This window comes from Sminthopsis crassicaudata, chromosome 3 (genome assembly GCF_048593235.1).
Source record: "Sminthopsis crassicaudata isolate SCR6 chromosome 3, ASM4859323v1, whole genome shotgun sequence".
Classification (NCBI taxonomy): Eukaryota; Metazoa; Chordata; class Mammalia; order Dasyuromorphia; family Dasyuridae; genus Sminthopsis; species Sminthopsis crassicaudata.
In genome coordinates, this window is record NC_133619.1 from 461,176,523 (window position 1) to 461,196,116 (window position 19,594).

Sequence of the window (19,594 nt, forward strand, 5' to 3'; positions counted from 1 at the left end):
ATAGACAGACAGACAGAGGGCAAGTAAGAGAGGGCCATAACATGAAAGAGAGTGAAAGAGAATGAAATAGAGAGGTTCAAAGAACCAGAGAGAAAGTGAGCAAGTCAGACAGATCTAGAGGTGAACAGTGTGCTGAGTTTAATGGTCAAGCATATTTGGGGTTAAGTCTTGTCTCTTACATCAACCAGCAGTGTGATCATGAGCAATTTACTTAATACCTCAGTGTATCAGGCAGTTCTCTAAGATTATGAGTCACAGGAAAATTGCTATTCTGTGTTGGGAATTCTATTCACTGATAAAATCACAAGGCTAAATCAAAAGAATTATAACTATAATAATGTTTACCTTTTACTAGAGAAATTTTTAGACTTCCTTTTATCCTCATGGGCCTTAAAAACCCAGTGGGGCACACTTGGAGTAGAGACATTGTCAAAAGGTGATATCTCTCATAAATTTTGGAAGATGAAGAAGGGTATCATGAAGGAAATAGTTATGCGTGAGAGATCTAGGGAATGGATCCAATGGGGAAATTGGAACCATGCCCTAAGGAACAGGATGCCTGTGCAACAACACCACACAAAGACTTTTTCTGTTATGCCATGTTTCTGGCCTCTAAGCGAGGTTATTACTTTGGCAAAAGATCTATCTTTAATCTTATACAAGGAAGCCTTGTATTTCTGGTACATCATCAGATTTTTGTAGTTCTGAAAGTAGGGAAGATGATATGTGTGTATTCTTCAAAATCACAAGATTCAGTAAAAGCAGCACTCATATCCATAATTGATTCCAAGGTAATTCCTGAAAGGCAGCCAGGAAAAAGAGGACTAAAAATCTTGTAAAACAGGATCTTACCATCAGATTCTATTACAAATAATTTCTTGGGTGTTAAATTGGGGTTTGTACTTTCAAATTTAATTTTCATTTCTTCAATAAGAAGGAAAAGCACGACAGTTATTTATGGAATGTTTAAACATAACAGAAAAATATTGAAGTATCTTGTTTTATTCTTGAATTTGGCATAGTTAGTACAGTAGTACTCACAAACAATACATTTTGGATTATCTATGGGATATTATTTATAAGAAATTTCTCTTATGTTTCTATTCTACATATTAAATTTTTCATGACAGTAACTAATGTCTTTGATGATGAAATATCATTTAATATTGATTATTAGAAGAAAATTAGACAAAACAAACTCTGACTGCAGCAATCAATCAGTTTTATATGCTCCTAACATATATTTGAAAAATTTATTTGTAGAGGAGCTTTAAGGCAGTTTTGCTTTAGCTAAGTCAAATTCTATCCAATAAATAGTTGTATCATCTGACATTCTCTATTCCATATAGCTAATTGTGTGACTGTAGAAATTTACTTTCCTATTGAAAATCAGCTATAAAGCTCTGTTAATTTCCTTCTAAGTTTTTTTTTTTTTTTTTTTTTTTTTTTAATCAAGGTTACCTTCTATATGTACATAAACCATTCTCATAAAATGCTGGAACTCTTGTCTTCCCAGACATCAGCTGGAGTAAGGCTAATCAAAAGTCTTTATTCTTGGTCTCTTGAGGTGGCCTTCAGGGGATTAGATCTAGTAATCTCCACACCACCTTCCTCACTATCCACTGCCAGGAGAATGTCTCAATTTCCATCTCTTACTCTACTCACACAAGTCACTTCCCCTTCTTTGTCCCACCAATCAAGTCAGCACAGAATAGTTGGGGAGGGTCAACCTTCAAACATGTTAATAGAAAACTGTCCAATTGGCAATTAGTCTCACATGCTCCATCATCCAAGTGCATTTGCTCAGTTCTAGCCCTTTACAATAAAATCTCTCTGAAAGTGAAAGAAATAGATATATGGGTCAATGGTTACTATTATCTTTAAAGTATCCCTTTTTTTTTTTTTTTTTTGATAATGATCATATACATGGCTTTTTTCTTTCATATTATTTTGATATCTGTCCTATCTTGAGAATTTCAAGATGGATCCCCAGGTGCTTTCATTACTATATCATCTTTAATATGGGTGTTTAATGCATGTATACATGATTAAATACAAGTACTCATTCTTGGTTTATTTTTAAATGGCATTTTTGTATTAGGTTTAAAGTATGACAAATCAAAAGAATGATAGCTATAATAATGTTTACTTTTTATGATGGACTTTTTTGGAATCCTTTGTCCCCTCATGGGCCTTGAAAAACCAGTTGGGCACACTTGACTTGAGACATTGTTAAACCGGGATGATTTTTTTGTCACTGATGGGAAAACAGGTAACTTTGAAATATTAACAAATTTGATTTTTCAAATTTCTTTGGTTCAATTCTCTTTGGTTCTCTCAGTGGAATTCATTCTGGCTTCATCAATAATTGCTTTTGGGATGATTTTCTTAGTCAAGTAGCATACCAGGTTTTTTTGAAGTTTTTTTTTTTTTCTTTCTCTATTTTTTGCTATTTTATGTTTGCTTTCCTCCTTAAAGATTTTGCAAATGAACTTCTACATTAAATGTTGTTACCTTGTATGTCATGGCTTTCTACTTCTCTAGGAGCTAAAATGAATTTGAACCATCAAATCTGATGGTTTATAAATTCTTCCTGTTTATTCCACATGGTTACTTATTCTTTTGTATTGGCTAAAATTGAGAGAGTGGACATAATTATTTAAGGTCTTTGAATTTTTTTTTCCATTTTTCATTTTCTAGCCACAACTGTTTCTTTTTAAAAGGCAGTAAATAGAGTTTTATTACAAATGTATTCAAAGTTTTGTCATTATACTGAGAATTTGGTGTGGAATTTTATTGTTTTTGTTGGTAGTTTTACTACACAACAGACAATCATTTTGAAATAAACTCCTGCATCTGAGTCTTTACTAGTTCCTATGTTTAAGTTTTATCTGACACTAAAAAGTTGTTCATTGCATCAGTTTTACTCTGATATTGTTGGATCCTCACCATTTCAAGTGATCTATTTTGTATCTTTTCTTTGAGAGTTTTCATGATAGATATACATATATATTATATATGTATACATAATATACATATAATCTACATGTATTTAGATTATTCAGAATCATAAGACTTCTAAGTAAACTGTAAACTTTTGCTGCTTCCATTTCTTATTTCAAACTGTTTTTTTCCCAATATACCATTCTTCCTATATTCTTCACACTTACCTTCAAATTACATTTGGCATAGAGGATTTAATAACAATCTTTGCTAGATTTCTCTGTATTTTGTTTTTTATTACTTGTGTTATTGAATAGGCTGGACCTAAGTTTCCTCATTTATATAATAAAAGATTCAGAAACTTCCTAGTTCCTTTCTGTTCTAAATCTAAGATCATAAATGACCCTATGATCTCCATTATGACCATTATACTCATTAGAGTTGGGAGTGCTACTGTGTAAGATAAAGGGTTCCATGAAATGAGATTTCTCATCTTTGAGTACAGTATGAAAAACAAAAAACAAAAAACAAAAAACATCAACTTAACTAATCATCTGTCTAATGGAATCTATGTGTTTTGTTTAGATGCAAATTTTTTTATATCTTCTGTTTTTGTTTTTTTTTTTGTAATGATACTTTAGATGTGAATGTGGTCCAGTTCCTCTCATAAATAATTAATTTAAAGTTTAAATTGATATATATATATATATATATATATATATATATATATATATATATATATATATATATATATATATATATATATGTAAATGGTTTAATAATTATTGATAATTTTTGTCCATTTTTGTACTATCAGTGCTGAAGCAGACAGGAGAGAACACACCAGATTAGAGGATCTATTATATTTTTGATTTGTTTCCTTGGTCAATTTAAATAAAAGAATTAATTTGATTTGTGACCAACTTGCTGAAGATAAGTCATTAAGCATTTATCAAGTTGGTCCTCAGTGAGTAAGGAAAATCCGTTGAAATATCAGCATTGTGAACCAGCTAACACTTGCATGCCGCTATATTTACTTTGAAGAATTGAAAGGCAATACTACAACAACATGAAGTATTAGTATGGAATATTTGCTATATATATATATATGTATATATATATATATATATATACATATATATATTATTTTTTCTTTTACTACCTAGATATGGAATATTTTATCTTTTTAAAAAACACAAAGAAATATTAACTTATTGGTATTTTACTTTGTTTTACTTGTCTAGACTGGTTTTGTCAATAGCATAGAAAGATTCCCTGTTAGGAAACTCTGCACTATTTTGGATTCTGTGACTTAGAATAAGAGAGTTGCTTTGAGTGCTAAGTTAGTGACTTGTCCAGAGTCACATAACCAGCCTATATGAAAGTCAGAGGCTGGGCTATCAGAGCTATTAGGCTGACTCTCTTGTTCACTGCAACATTTTGTCTCTCGTAAAAATTCTCAGTCTTAAATGATTTAAATGATTCAAGCTGGGTGATTAAAATATTGCAAAAATGTATGTGGATTGAAATATTTTCATTGTTCAAAATTCTTTGTTTAAGGTTAATATAGGTTGGCTAATGTCCATGTTATTTGACATTTAGTATTTAGCTGAAATATGTTTTTGTTCAATCATCTTTCAGTTACATTCACTTCTTCATGCCCTCATTTGAAGTTTTCTTAGTTAAGATATAGAAATGATTTACCATTTCCTCATTCAGTTCATTTTACAGACAAGGAAACTGAAGCAAAATAATTAAGTGACTGTCTAAGATTACACAGCTATTCTGAGACCAGATTTGAGTTCAGGAAGATGAATCTTACTAACTCTACTTCTAGCATGATATACACTCTGCCATATAGTTACCCTAATAGCATCAAAATCTAGTTGAAATATATTGACCATCTAAGATTAACATTATTATTGGAGGGGGATAGGACAAAGGAAGAACAGGATATTATATTAAATTATCTTTTCTTATTAGCTAAACAATAATTATATAATGGAGGAACAGAGAATTCATGATTCAAGTTACTCTGTACCACACACCACCTGCATTTTATTTTAAATTGTCAAATGTTGCTTAAATTGTTTTTGGCCAAGGCATTATATTTCAGGATATAAATTGAAGTGATCCCAAATCTATGGATGAAAAGTGCTAATTATAGTTAATGATATAGATATTTTTATCTCTATATAGCATAAGGGTGCCCAGCAATATTTTTATTTGACTAAAAGTTTTTTTCCCACTTCTGTACAAATATTAATAAAATATATAATGTTCCAAAAGGAAGTAAAGTGAATCACACATAGTAAGAACTCAATAGATACTTTTTGAATGAATCATGAAAATTATTATTAAAAATATTATTTGTGCTTTGTGTCTTACTATCAACTTGGAAAAAAGAAACAAAATGAATAAAAAGATACAAAGATTAAAATGAAAAAGATATATAATATGTAATTAAAATAATAGAATAATCTAACTTACCAAGACAAATATTTATGGCCAAAATTGCTTTTGAACAGAAGAAATTATATAAAGAAAATATAAAGAAATTAAATAAGTGCCAATTCTTATTGAAATTTAACTGATTAAATCAGTTTCCATAATAAGATAAAAAGTGTCTAAAAACAACCTAGTTAGCAAACACTTGACTTACTTGCCAAGTGGATGGATATGGCAGCCAAAGGCAACACTAGTTGAAACTCATTTGTTAAATCTTTCAGAGAAGGATGGTGGCAGATTATGAGCAATATCACCTCATAAAACAGAGAGAAGCAATGAAGATACAATTCATTTTTGAAAGAAAACTTTGCAAGAGATTCAACTACACAAAACCATCCTGAGAGTATTTGAGAATGAAATTGGAAAGAGAATAATAAATAGAAGATAGAAGTGATGTATATAGGTTTTTATAATACAATCCTTTCCCCATCAAAGACAGTGGTACCATTACATTTGGATTCTAAGATCACAGCCCCAGATACACTATATAATGGAGGTAAAAATGTTATCAAAGGTAACAAAATCTGAAAAAAAAAAAAAAGCAGATAGATTAGAGCAAATGTATAATGAAATCAATTCTGGACCAATATAATTGTAAGAGAAGAAGAATTAATACACAAGATATCTAAAGAAGAGAAAGATAGAAAAGATATACACAAATTCAATCCACATTTTTTAAATAAGAGAGAAACAACAATAATATCAAAATTCCAAAATTATTTGCCTACTTATTTTTAACACACATTGTTAGAAAAATCAGAACAAAAGGGGAAAACCATGGGAGAGGAAAATTAAAAAAAAAAAAAAACAGAAAAAAGTGAACATAGAATGTGTTAATTTACTTTCAATCTCCATAGTCCTTTTTTCTGGATGCAGATGGCATTTTCTATATCCTTTGATCTAACAGTGATACTATTGGGTATGATAAAATTTTGGGGATTGCTTTGGATCACTGAACCACTGAGAAGAACCAGGTGTTCTATAGTTGATCATCACAGTCTTGCTGTTATTGTGTGCAATGTATTGTTTGTTCTGCTTGTTTCACTCAGCATCAGCTCATGTAAATCTTTCCAGACCTCTCTAAAATCATCTTGTTAATCATCTTTTGTAGCACAATAATATCCCATTACCTTCATATGCCACAACTTGTTCAGCCATTCCCCAATTGATGGATATCTACATCAATTTTCCAATTCTTTGCCATCACAAAAAGAGCTGCTCTAAATATTTTTGTACATGTGGGTCCTTTTTTCTTCTTTATGATGTCCTTGAGATACAGATCCAATAGTATCACTGTTAGATCAAAGGATAAGCACAATTTGATAGCCTTTGGGGCATAGTTTGAAATTTCTTTCTAAAATGGTTGGATCATTTCACAATGCCACCAGCAATGCATTAATGTCCCAGTTTTCCCACATCCCCTCCAATATTTATCATTATCTTTTCCTGTCATCTTAGCCAATCTGAGAGATATGAGATGGTATTTCAGAGTTGTTTTAATTTGTATTTCTCTAATCAATAGTAATTTAGAATATTTTTAGATAATTTCAGATGGCTTTAATTTCATTATCTGAAAATTGTCTGTTCATATCCTTTGACTATCAACTGGGATGTAACAAATTTGACATTTTTTTAATATTTTAAAAATTAGATGTTTATCATAGACACTGGCTATAAATTTCCCAGCTTTTTTTCTGTTTATTTGGATTATGCAAAACCTTTTAAATTTAATGTAATCAAAGTTATCCATTTTACCTTTCATTATATTCTTTAGTTCTTCACTTGTCATAAATTCCTTCCTTCTCCAAATATCTGGTAGCTAAATTATCTCTTGCTCTCCCAATTTGCTTATGGTATCACCCTTTAGGCCCAAATCATGTAATCATTTTGATCTTATTTGGTATGGTTTGTGAGATGTAGATCTATGCCAAGTTTCTGAAATATTATTTTCCAGTTTTCCTAGAATTATTTTGTCGAATAATGTGTTATTATGCCAGCAGCTGGAGTTTTGGAGGTTATTGAATACTAGATTACTATCGGTTTTGACTATTGTGTCATGTGTATCTAACCTATTCCACTGATTCACCATTCTATTTCTTGGCCAGTACCAAATGGTTTTGATGACTGCTACTTTATAATATAATTTTTTGATTTGATATTGCTAAGTCACCTTCCTTTGTATTTTTTATTAATTCCCTTGATATTCTTGACCTTTTGTTCTTCCAGATGAATTTTGTTATTATTTTTTCTAGCTCTATAAATTTTTTTTTGGCAGTTTGATTGGTTTAGTATGGAACAAGTCAAGTAGTTTAGGCAAAATTATTATTTTTATTATATTAGCTTGGACTACCTATGAGCAACTGATACTTTTCCAGTTATGTAGATTTGACAATTTATGTGAGAGGTAATTTTATAATTGTGTTTATATAGTTCTTGGATTTGTCTTAGTAGGTCAACACCCAAATATTTTATTTTGTCTGCAGTTTTACATCTTATTTTACTTTGAACTACTTCAATTCTTTGATTATAGATCACAGTGCTTTCTACATCAGTAGACATACCTTTCAGGTATGTGCCAATGTCTCTCATGTTTCACAATCAATTCCAAAATGTATTAGAGAGATCTTGAGAATATCTTTGTATCACTTCTTTTGACCTTTATGTGAGTACTTGCTTTGTGAAGGTTTTCCAAAAAATAGTTTTTTAGTTTATCAGAATGGTACTTTTTGCAATGTAGTTTTAAAGCTTGGCAGTTCAGGTCAAGAAAGGATCTCAGTGCCTGGACCTTTTCTTGCCAGGTGAGAACTTCAGAATCTTCATAATGCAATTCAAATGGAAGCTTTATGGAACTAGTATTTGTTCAAGTTTCACAAGCATACAAGAAGAGAGTTAGCACAATGTTTCTGTAGACCTTCAGTTTAGAAGGCAGCTTAATGCCTTTTTTCCCCATACTACATTATTTATTTTAGACACAAATTCTTTCTTTCCCTCTAGCCCATCCCTCATTCATTGAGAAAACAAATATGATTTGTGAAATCATGCAAAACATATTTCCATATTAGTCATTTTAGAATAAATAAAAAATAAAGTGAAAAATAGTATAATCATCTTAGATCATTGTATTGATCAGAAGAGCTAAAATGTTAAAAATTTAAGAGACCTATAACAACTATTCGTTAGATATTTTAAAATTTATTTCTAAATTCATTTCCAATTAGATTTTTTAACTTTGTAATTTTGATACCAGATTAGATTTAGCTCTAATAAATTCTTTGTCACCATAAACTATAGGAGAATTACTTTGTGATCAATATCTCCATGCCTTCCTTTTTTTAATTAAAAAAAAATAAAATAGTGTGACCTATTGTTTTTATAGTTCTTTGCTTTGAATCTTCTCCATCCTCTATTCCAGTGTACAACTGGTGTTGAAACTTCCCTTGTAAGAAAAACATGTAAGCAAAAGCAACAGAGAGAACAAATCATGTATGAAAAAAAAAGTAGCTATCATATTCTATATCTGTAGTCTCCCATTTCTCAAGCAAGATGAGAAGACTGTGTTTCATTAATAGTTGTTCTCAAAGAACAATAGGCATTAGAATTTGTCAATGTTTGACTATATTAGTGTTGTTTTAATTTACATTATTGTAGTAATTGTGTATATTACTTTCTGGGTTCTATCTTGTCCTAAATCAGTTCATATAAACCTTTCCATATGAGAGGAATGATTATTTCTCCTTTATTTAACAAATAATTATTGAATGAGGTTTAGGATTTTTTCAGAAGCCCATAGGTTGTTCTGAAGGATATGAAGGATATTGTTTATTTGGAGATTGAATTAAAATTCTCTTCAATCTTGTTCAGACCCCACTCAAACTTAAAAAGAATTTAAGTTAGAAAAGCCTTTTGTGTTGTATATGGTAATGTGTGGGCATAAATTTTTTTATTAGATTGACCAAACCTGGGGAGTTAGAAGTTACAGCTCATAACTCCTTATAATAGACCTACTTTTTTGTTGTAATATGCATTCTTTCACTAATTGTTAATCAATGAGAGTTGATTGATATCCATAGGAAAATCTAAGGATATATTAAATGTGACCATAATCATTACTCTTTGGCATTCAAGAATGCCACTGACCTGTTTTATTGATAGTATAATAATGTTACTAATAAAATGATTATTTACCCAGAAATCATCTCTAAAACTTTTAAAAGTGCACACACACATACATACATACATACACACACACACACACACGGATTCCTCATATTATTCTTTCTCATAGTTTAATGATAATTCATCACAATTATGTGTAACACTTTGCACTACCCCACACTCATGTACCTTCACTTTGTTCCCTGCTTTTGCTATGTGTTGATTTTTAGAAGGAGCACAACAATAACAACTTTCTTTTAAAGTTATAATTCTCTGTCAACTTAAAATACTTGTAGAATTCTATGAAACTAAAGATATCTATAGAAGCCATACTTCTTAGCAAAGGTGGAACACCATAGTCATACTTGAAAAAAAATGAGCCAAGATCAGGAAGGTGAAAGAGGTACTCTATAAAAAGTTGGTGAATTAATGAATCTGTTTTCCCTATTATGAGATATTTAATTTATATATTAGATATAGTGAGTAAAAATGTGTTTATGACATGTATCTTTTTTATAAATAATAGCTTTTTATTTTCAAAATATATGTAAGGATAATTTTCAACATTCACTATTATAGAATCTTATGTTCAATTTTTTTCCATTTCTTTCCTTGCACTCCCTTCCCTAGACTACAAGTGATCCAATATATGTTAACCATGTGGAATTCTCTCATAAATAATTTCATATTTATCATACTGCACAAGAAAAAACAGATCAAAAGGGAAAAAAATGAGAAAAAAGCAAGCAAGCAAAAATAACAAAAACGGTGAAATACTATGTTGTTATCCACATTCAGTCCCCACAATTCTCTTTTTGGATGCAGATGGCTCTCTTCATCATAAGTCTCTTGGAATTGGACTGAATTGACTCATTGTTGAAGAATGTATGACACCTGTCTTGATTTCACCTGATTTTGCTCATTCCAGACATACATATTTTGAATAAGATATTGAATTATATTTTGTACAATAAAAACTTTAAATTGCTATATTTCCAATTCCATTAACTTATGAAGTGATAAGAAATTTAGAGCATTAATTTCTCCATTATTAACAAGGAAAGATTCTTTTTAATTTTGTTACCAAAATCCCATTACATATTCTTGAATTTTTTTTTCTTTTTATAAAAATAAATATTAAGTGACTTCTTTTAGTTGGAAAAAATATGAACTATTTATGTGACCTTTGGCAATTCAGTTAATCTCTTTAAGTCTTAGTTTCCTCATTCATAAAATGAAGGGATTAGTTTGGATCATCTCTAATTCTTGATCCTATGGAAGTGAACTAAGGAACATAAGCAAAGCTCACCCCTTAATCTGCCTTTCTTCATTGTTTTTTGTTTGTTTGTTTGTTTGTTTGTTTGCTTGCTTGTTTGTTTTTTTCCCCACCATCAATGTAAATATGTTCAAGAACCCATATCCTTTAGTTTTTATGATCATTTTCCTAGCTGTTAGATTTGGCAATTAAAAGATTTCTCTAGGTTAGGAGATAATATAGCTAACATCTTCCTTCCTCTTTCCCTCAAAAAAGAATTTGGAAGGCAAGAAAAAACAAACCTTTCCCTTCATTAAAACTTTACTTTTGCTGACTGTGACTACCACCAGCACATCCTGTTAAAATAACAAACTTAATACTGCCCCAGAATCCTTGCTTTTTTTTTTTTTTTTCTTTTTTCTACTTATTCCTTTGCAATTCCAGGTGGCAGTCAGTTCTTCATTTTAACTTAGACATTTTATTGAAATGACATAAAAGGCAATTTATATAATGACTTTTATTTAGTGCAAGTTCTTTTATTAATAGTTAAAATTCATGTGAGTTTTTCACAAATGTGCATTTCATTAACAAACAATATTATGAAAGACAATAGAATTTGTTTTAATTTATTGCATTTTGTGTTTTAGATATCACCAAATGGGTTATAATTATGCTGGCATGTAAATCACTGGATTTAATTAAAATTATTTAATATGAAATGAGCATGCTAACATAATGCAAAGAATAATAAAATAATCTATTCAGTTGGCTAGGAGGCAGAATGATTACTTTTTTAGAAACAGTTTGATGCTATTTGTCTGATAAAGACACATTTATGACAATTTCTAGAAGATCTAATGGGCATTTGCCTTTTCTAATCTATTTTCAGTCTGAACTTTTGAGAGCATTTGTCAGTATGAGTAGGCATCTCTGTTGTAATAATATACATGGGATACTTGGAGCAGATGAATACCAAAGATTTTGCCTTTCAATGAAAGGAGAAAAATGGAAACCATGAGGGAGAAGATAATTAGATCCCAAACTACACATGAATATAGAGAAGGGCCTGAAGGACATAGAGTATCTCCAAGAAATCAGATTTTTTTTTAAATTTTTTTAAAATTATATATATATATATATATATATATATATATATATATATATATATATATATATATATATATTTTTTTTTTTTTTTTTTATAATATTATCCCTTGTATTCATTTTTCCAAATTACCCCCCCTCCCTCTATTCCCTCCCCCCCGATGACAGGCAATCCCATACATTTTACATGTGTTACAATATAGTCTAGGTACAATACATGTGTGTGAATATCATTTTCTTGTTACACAATAAACATTAGAATCCGAAGGTACATGCAACCTGGGCAGACAGATATTAGTGCTAACAATTTACATTCACTTCCCAGTGTTTCTTCTCTGGGTGTAGCTACCTCTGTCCATCATTGATCAACTGGAAGTGAGTTGGATCTTCTTTATGTTGAAGATTTCCACTTCCATCAGAATACATCCTCATACAGTATTGTTGTTGAAGTGTACAGTGATCTTCTGGTTCTGCTCATTTCACTCAGCATCAGTTGATTTAAGTCTCTCCAGGCCTCTTTGTATTCCTCCTGCTGGTCATTTCTTACAGAGCAATAATATTCCATAACCTTCATATACCACAATTTACCCAACCATTCTCCAACTGATGGACATCCATTCATCTTCCAGTTTCTAGCTACAACAAAAAGAGCTGCCACAAACATTTTGGCACATATATGTCTCTTTTCGCTCTTTAGTATTTCTTTGGGATATAATCCCAGTAGTAGCGCTGCTGGGTCAAAGGGTATGCACAGTTTGATAACTTTTTGGGCATAATTCCAGATTGCTCTCCAGAATGGCTGGATTCTTTCACAGCTCCACCAACAATGTATTAGTGTCCCAATTTCCCCACATCCCCTCCAACATTTATCATTATTTGTTCCTGTCATCTTAGCCAATCTGACAGGTGTGTAGTGGTATCTCAGAGTGGTCTTAATTTGCATTTCTCTGATCAGTAGTGATTTGGAACACTCTTTCATGTGAGTGGATATAGTTTCAATTTCTTCCTCTGAGAATTGTCTGTTCATATCCTTTGACCATTTATCAATTGGAGAATGGTTCAGTTTCTTATAAATTATGGTCAGTTCTCTATATATTTTGGAAATGAGACCTTTGTCAGAACCTTTGTTTTTAAAAATATTTTCCCAATTTGTTACTTCCCTTCTAATCTTGTTTGCATTAGTATTATTTGTATAGAAACTTTTTAGTTTGATATAATCAAAATCTTCTATTTTGTGATCAATAATGATCTCTAGTTCTCCTCTGGTCATAAATTCCTTCCTCCTCCACAAGTCTGAGAGGTAGACTATTCTCTGTTCCTCTAATCTATTTATGATCTCATTCTTTATGCCTAAATCATGGATCCATTTTGATCTTATCTTGGTATATGGTGTTAAGTGTGGGTCCATATCTAATTTTTGCCATACTAATTTCCAGTTTTCCTAACAGTTTCTTCCGAATAATGAATTTTTATCCCTAATGTTGGAATCTTTGGGTTTGTCAAAGATTAGATTGCTATAGATGTACCCTTTTTTGTCCTTTGTATCTAATCTGTTCCACTGATCTACCGTTCTATTTCTTAGCCAGTACCAAATGGTTTTGGTGACTGCTGCTATATAATATAGCTTTAGATCAGGTACACTTAGACCACCTTCCTCTGAGTTTTTTTTCATTAGTTCCCTTGCAAATCTCGACCTTTTATTCTTCCATATGAATTTTGTTGTTATTTTTTCTAGGTCATTGAAATAGTTTCTTGGGAGTCTGATTGGTATAGCACTAAATAAATAGATTAGTTTGGGGAGTATTGTCATCTCTATTATATTCGCTCGGCCTATCCAAGAGCACTGAATGTCTTTCCAATTATTTAAATCTGATTTTATTTTTGTGGCAAGTGTTTTGTAATTTTTCTCATATAATTCCTGACTTTTCTTTGGTAGATGGATTCCCAAATATTTTATACTCTCTACATTTGTTTGGAATGGAATTTCTCTTTGTATCTCTTGCTGTTGCATTTTGTTAGTGATATATAAAAATGCCGAGGATTTATGTGGATTTATTTTGTATCCTGCCACTTTGCTGAAATTTTGAATTATTTCTAGTAGCTTTTTAGCAGAGTCTTTGGGAAGAAATCAGATTTTTACTGAGGAGTCAGTCTTAGATAGAGATGTTGAAAAGACAACAGAGACATAAACAGAAAGTTAGTAAGGATAAATGTATTAATAGCGATGAGTACAAATGGAGAGAGAAGCCCTGAAATTTATGATTTGCTTCATATATATTCCCACAGTACTCAGTATAAAAAAATAGAACCTCAATAAGAGAATGAGTCAAAGAAGGTAGACATTTGATGAATAAAGTTATGTGAAGGGGCAAGGATGAATTGACACTATTACATTTATCTGGCATCATTGACAATCATTTGTACTAAACAAATTGTACTAAAACAAAACAAAACAAAAAAGATCACATATAAATTGTGTGTGTAAACATATATAAATACATATAAGGTGTACATGTATATTCTATATTACAAATTTTAATAAAAAACAAGTTTCTGTTTCTATAATTCTCTAAAAAAACCCTAAAATTATATGTAATAGTGAAACATAGAACATTCTCCAGTAGTATAAGAGTTGAACAAAAATGTCCTGCTCCCTCTCTAATTGTCTTGCTTTTTTTAGTGAGATAGAGTCTCAATGAGAGAAAGAGATGAGTAAGACAGGAATTTGATGCTTTAGATCAGGCATGATTATACTTTGATGGCTTATCTAGGATAAATGACATTAGATTTGACAAAACAAAACAAAAAAAAACCCCTAAATAATAAAATCAAATATGCATTTGTATGTATAAATACATATTTATATTCACATATATACAAACATATACAAAAGAACAGTTTTAATATTATAAAATATGTACCTGACATCAATATCTATTGTTTTATGTCTATATATCATCTCTCCATCATCTATAATTTTTCCATTTATTTCTCTATTGCTAATTTTAAAAGTTAGCTTTGCTTATAATAATAAAATACTGAAAAATTCCCCAGGATATATAAGTGCACAATTAGAATGCTCTACTTTTTCACACAATTCCATAAATACTAGCATAGCAGGAAGAGAAGGAAAAAGTACTAAATGGTGTGCACATGAGAAGAAAAGAAATAAAATTAAACTTTTTTTTTTAATAGATGGCATGATGGTTTGATTAGGAAAGAACCTAGAGAATCAGCAAAGAAATTTACCAAGTAATAACTTTAATTCTCTAAAATAGCAGAATAATAAAAACCCTACACAAACCATTATTTCAATATAGCAAAACAAAAAGAAAAAGAAAAGAAAAACCTTATTCAAACTAACTACAAGATGTATTAAATATCTGGAAATCAATCATTCTAAATACCCTCAAGATAAGATTACATGATAATTTTGAAAAATTAAGGAAATGTTACCATTTGGAAAGTTATTGTTTTTGTTTGGACCATATTAGTATTTTTTAAATGGTGTTATTTCTTATATTAAATTACAGATTTAAGTGTTATACTAAGCATATTGTAAATAATCCATTCTGTGGAGAAAAATATTTACAAAATATATTTAGAAGTTACAAAAAACTTCTAAAATCTTAAAGGAAATGATTCAAAATTGGAATGAAAAGAGAATACTACTTCATGGCTTCAAGTAATATTATAAAGCAATAATCATCAAATATGTTTACTACAGCTTAATAGTAGATAGTGGGAACTATTGGATGAAATACCAAAACAAGCAGATAAAAAAGGAGAAAGGTGAAAACATTTTTAATCATCTACTATAAGCTAAGCACTGTGCTAAAGAGCTTTAACATCCAAGTATTTGAAAAACTCAGGAACACAAATTATTTGAGAAATGATTGGTATTTAATAAGAACTTCTACAAAATGTAGATAGGGGTTTTGCCAGAAATAACTTTAGAAGAGGATTTTACATTGTATACTATAAATTATAATGAATAGATATGCAATATAAATATCAAAGGTTATGTCATTAGACTTATTATATGGTAAAAAGAATTAACAATGATGACTAGAAAACAAAAAATTCTTAACCAAACAAGGAAAACAAGTGATTATAAAAAATGGCTTCAAATATGTTTTTTTAATTTTAGAAAAATTCATGACAGATTTTAAACAATTTTGATTATTAATATCAGCTGAGTACAAAAATATAGAGAAATATTTTGCCAAATATATCAATGAAGTCAATGAAGTATTCCCTATAGTAAGTATTTTTGGATATGCCATTTTAAATGTTCTTGTGCTGATAACATCAATCTTTTGAAAGTTCAGAGCCTCCTAAATAAAAATTGCAATTTCTCAAAAAAAAAATTCAGCCTATTTGAAGTAAACACACACACACATACTAAATAAAGAATTCTTATTGTTCATATTATATAAATCAATAGGACAGAAAACTATATAGCTACTGTATCAATACAAAACTTAAACAGAGGGAATGGACAAAAAACTATGGCCAGGAGTAAAGAAGAAAGAGGAAACTCCTTTAATATGCAGATATTAAAAAGAAATCACTCAAAAATTGATCTTCTTAGAAAGTAACTCAGGGTACTGACTAATCCAGGGCCATATAAGTAGCAAATTTCAGAGGTGAGTATAAATCTTCCTTTTTCAACTTCTATTGTGAGGAAAAACATGAAATAATTTTTGTAAAGTATTTTTCAATTATTAAAATGTTACATAAATGTTTCTTATAATCGTCATTATTGTTAATATTATCATTGCAAACTCCTAAACCAATTCTTTATTCATTATAATGTGCTATTCTTTGTGTTTCACGTTTGATTAATTATTATATTTTAATCATGAAAAAATTTATTTCAGTCATATATAAACAATACATGTATGTATATGAAAATAAGTGTATATATACATAGGTACATTCATATATATGTATATATATATATATATACATATATACATACACATATATGCATATATATATATATATATACATATGTGGGAACATATACATATTTTAAATTTAAATCTGGGCATGCTTCCTCCATCTAATAAACCAATTTTAAATTTCACAATGTTATTAAGAGCACAGAAACATTATATGTGTGTATATTATATACACAGCATATTATATATGCACAAATGCATATATGCATACATCAATTTTAACCCACATTAGTTTTTTGAAAATGCAACTATTCCAAAGAATAGAGAAATAATTGAAATAGTTACATAAAAATTTTATATCTCTATATACATATAGATATTTATATACATACTTACATACATGTTAGGATTACAAGGTGAGAACTCAGGTTGTCTGGACAGTGACAAGGTGAAAATTCAGGTTGTCTGGACAATTACAAGGTGAGAACTCAGGTTGACTTGACAGTTCTCTGGCTCAGACCTTTGGTTCAGGCCTTTAAAGGGAGTTTACACCTTAGGAATTCTAAGAAGAGCAAGTTCATTGGTGGAAGTATTTCCCCACGCCCCATTGAGTTCTCACATGCCTATTCTCTGGGAGGATAAAAGAAGGGCAGCATTGGGTCTGAGAGGATCTACTCTGGGATAGAGTTTTGACTCTAGTCAGGCTGAAAGGAGACCAGTCTGATTTGAGAAAGGACAAGACCTGGAGGAGATTCAGAGCTCCCAAGAAACCTGTGCACAGAGGAAAAGATTTTACAGATCTCCTCCCAGAGAAGGATTATAATTGAGCAGACAACCGGACCCTCACAATTCAAGAACTTTACACATTCATATCCAGGTTACAGATCCCTGTCTTAGAAAGATGCACTCTTTCTAGCTCATTCACTGAAACTGAAGTTGAGAAAGGTAATGTTTTGGGTTATTTAGGGACAAGTCTAAGATATCATAGTTTACATATACATAATTTACATAGTACGTAGTATTCCAATTATGAACAAACTGCATTGCAAAAAAATTACACAATTAGAAGGCTCGTAAGTGACAATAGTCAAATTCAGGTCTTTTGCTTCTAAGCCTTTTCATGAAACTATCATCCAAAAATCACACTACAAGTCAATGTGCCATTTACTCTTTCTAGACAAGTTCTCTTTCAACTTGAATATACTTATATAGCAAAGTGAGAGATACAGGTATATTTCCTCTAAAAATTCATTCCAATTTGTAAATTAAAATGCATTTTCATGTAATTTTAATTTTATTAGTTATTCTCTATCAATATATTTTTCTTCAATGAATTATACCATCTATGTTTAAAATTGCTAGCCATCTACTAGTATTTATGAATCTTATTTCTTTAAAAGTAAGTGATATTGCCATGATGTTTGTGTGATATTGGTATGTATATTGGTATATTTGTGTGATATTAGTGTTATGGTTTTATTATATTTTAAATGAAATTGGTATGATGTCAGTCTGATGTTTTATGATAGTGACATGATTAATACTAGCATGACATAGTATACAATTATCATGATATTGGTATGTAATTGGTGTGATATTTGTGAGACATTGGTGTGATGTCTGCATATTGATGTGATATCATGAAACTGAAGTATAGATCTATCTATCTATCTATCTATCTATCTCTGTATATGTGTTGTGTGTGTGTATGTATATACACACACACAGACACACACACACACCCCTAAATCTTTCACAGTTAAAAAACACTACAATATTGCTATTTCTGATGTGTGTGATATACTCCAGGAGCTTTTTGTGTAAGTCAACCCTTCTACAAATGGTTTTTGTTTCAGTTATTTTCCATCTCTGCTCTTCCCCCCTACTTCTCTTACAACTTATACTTACAATAACTTATGCATCTAGAGTAGGATTTAACTTTTCTTTGATAGATATTAATTAAGGAGAGAAGGAAAAAAATTGTTGTTACCCTTAAGATGAAGATAGTGAAGAGGAAGGGACAAATAAAAGGGAAGTATTTAACTCACTTTTTTTGTTGTTGTTGTTGACATAACCTTATTTTGCCTTCAATATCATTTTCTTTTTTTCCTATCTATTAAAAGTAGGGAACAGATGTGCTGTAATAAATGTTGTGGAGCCTCAGCACGAAAATAAGCAGTTGCTTTAGCGCCAAAGAAAGGATATAAGCATTAAATGGAATCACAAGGATATATATTAAATTCACCATCTATAGAAGATACTGTTTTTGATCCTAAATGGAGGTATCCTGAATAGGAGCTAAGGATTCAGTCAGGTCTTGGAAGTCAAGAAGTTCTAAAAATGGTAGGGATTTTATATTTTTTAAGAGATTTCTTTCTTTTCTATTGGATACATGCTTACCTGAAAAATATTACTTGAGATCATCTCCCTCAAGAATACCATGACTTGTTTCTCCATGTTATCACTCAACTTTCAGTATACTACACCCATATCAGTCAACATCAACTTTATTTTCTGCATGTATTTAAATATAATTGAATTTTGCTTGAGGACACTTACTAATGACATTATTCATAAATTGACATAATTAAAATGGTTACAAATATTATTTGGTAATGTATTTAATTTCCTGTACAGTCAAACTTGTTATATCCATCTGTGGAAAAGGAAGGAATTTATGGCCAAAGAAGAACTAGAGTACATTGTAAGATGAAAAATGGAA

General features: G+C 30.3%; 1 long non-coding RNA gene across 2 annotated transcripts in view; it reads left to right on the forward strand.

The window, feature by feature from the left end:
• The window catches only part of LOC141562968 (uncharacterized), a 128,851-nt gene that overhangs the window by 101,494 nt on the left and 7,763 nt on the right, over positions 1–19,594 (forward strand). Inside the window, exon 2 of one of the 2 annotated variants that reach the window (XR_012488290.1) lies at positions 18,996–19,215. The exons of the other annotated variant lie outside the window; for it this stretch is intronic. This is a non-coding gene — a long non-coding RNA (uncharacterized LOC141562968). The remainder of the gene's footprint in view (positions 1–18,995; positions 19,216–19,594) is intronic. 2 annotated transcript variants of the gene reach the window in all.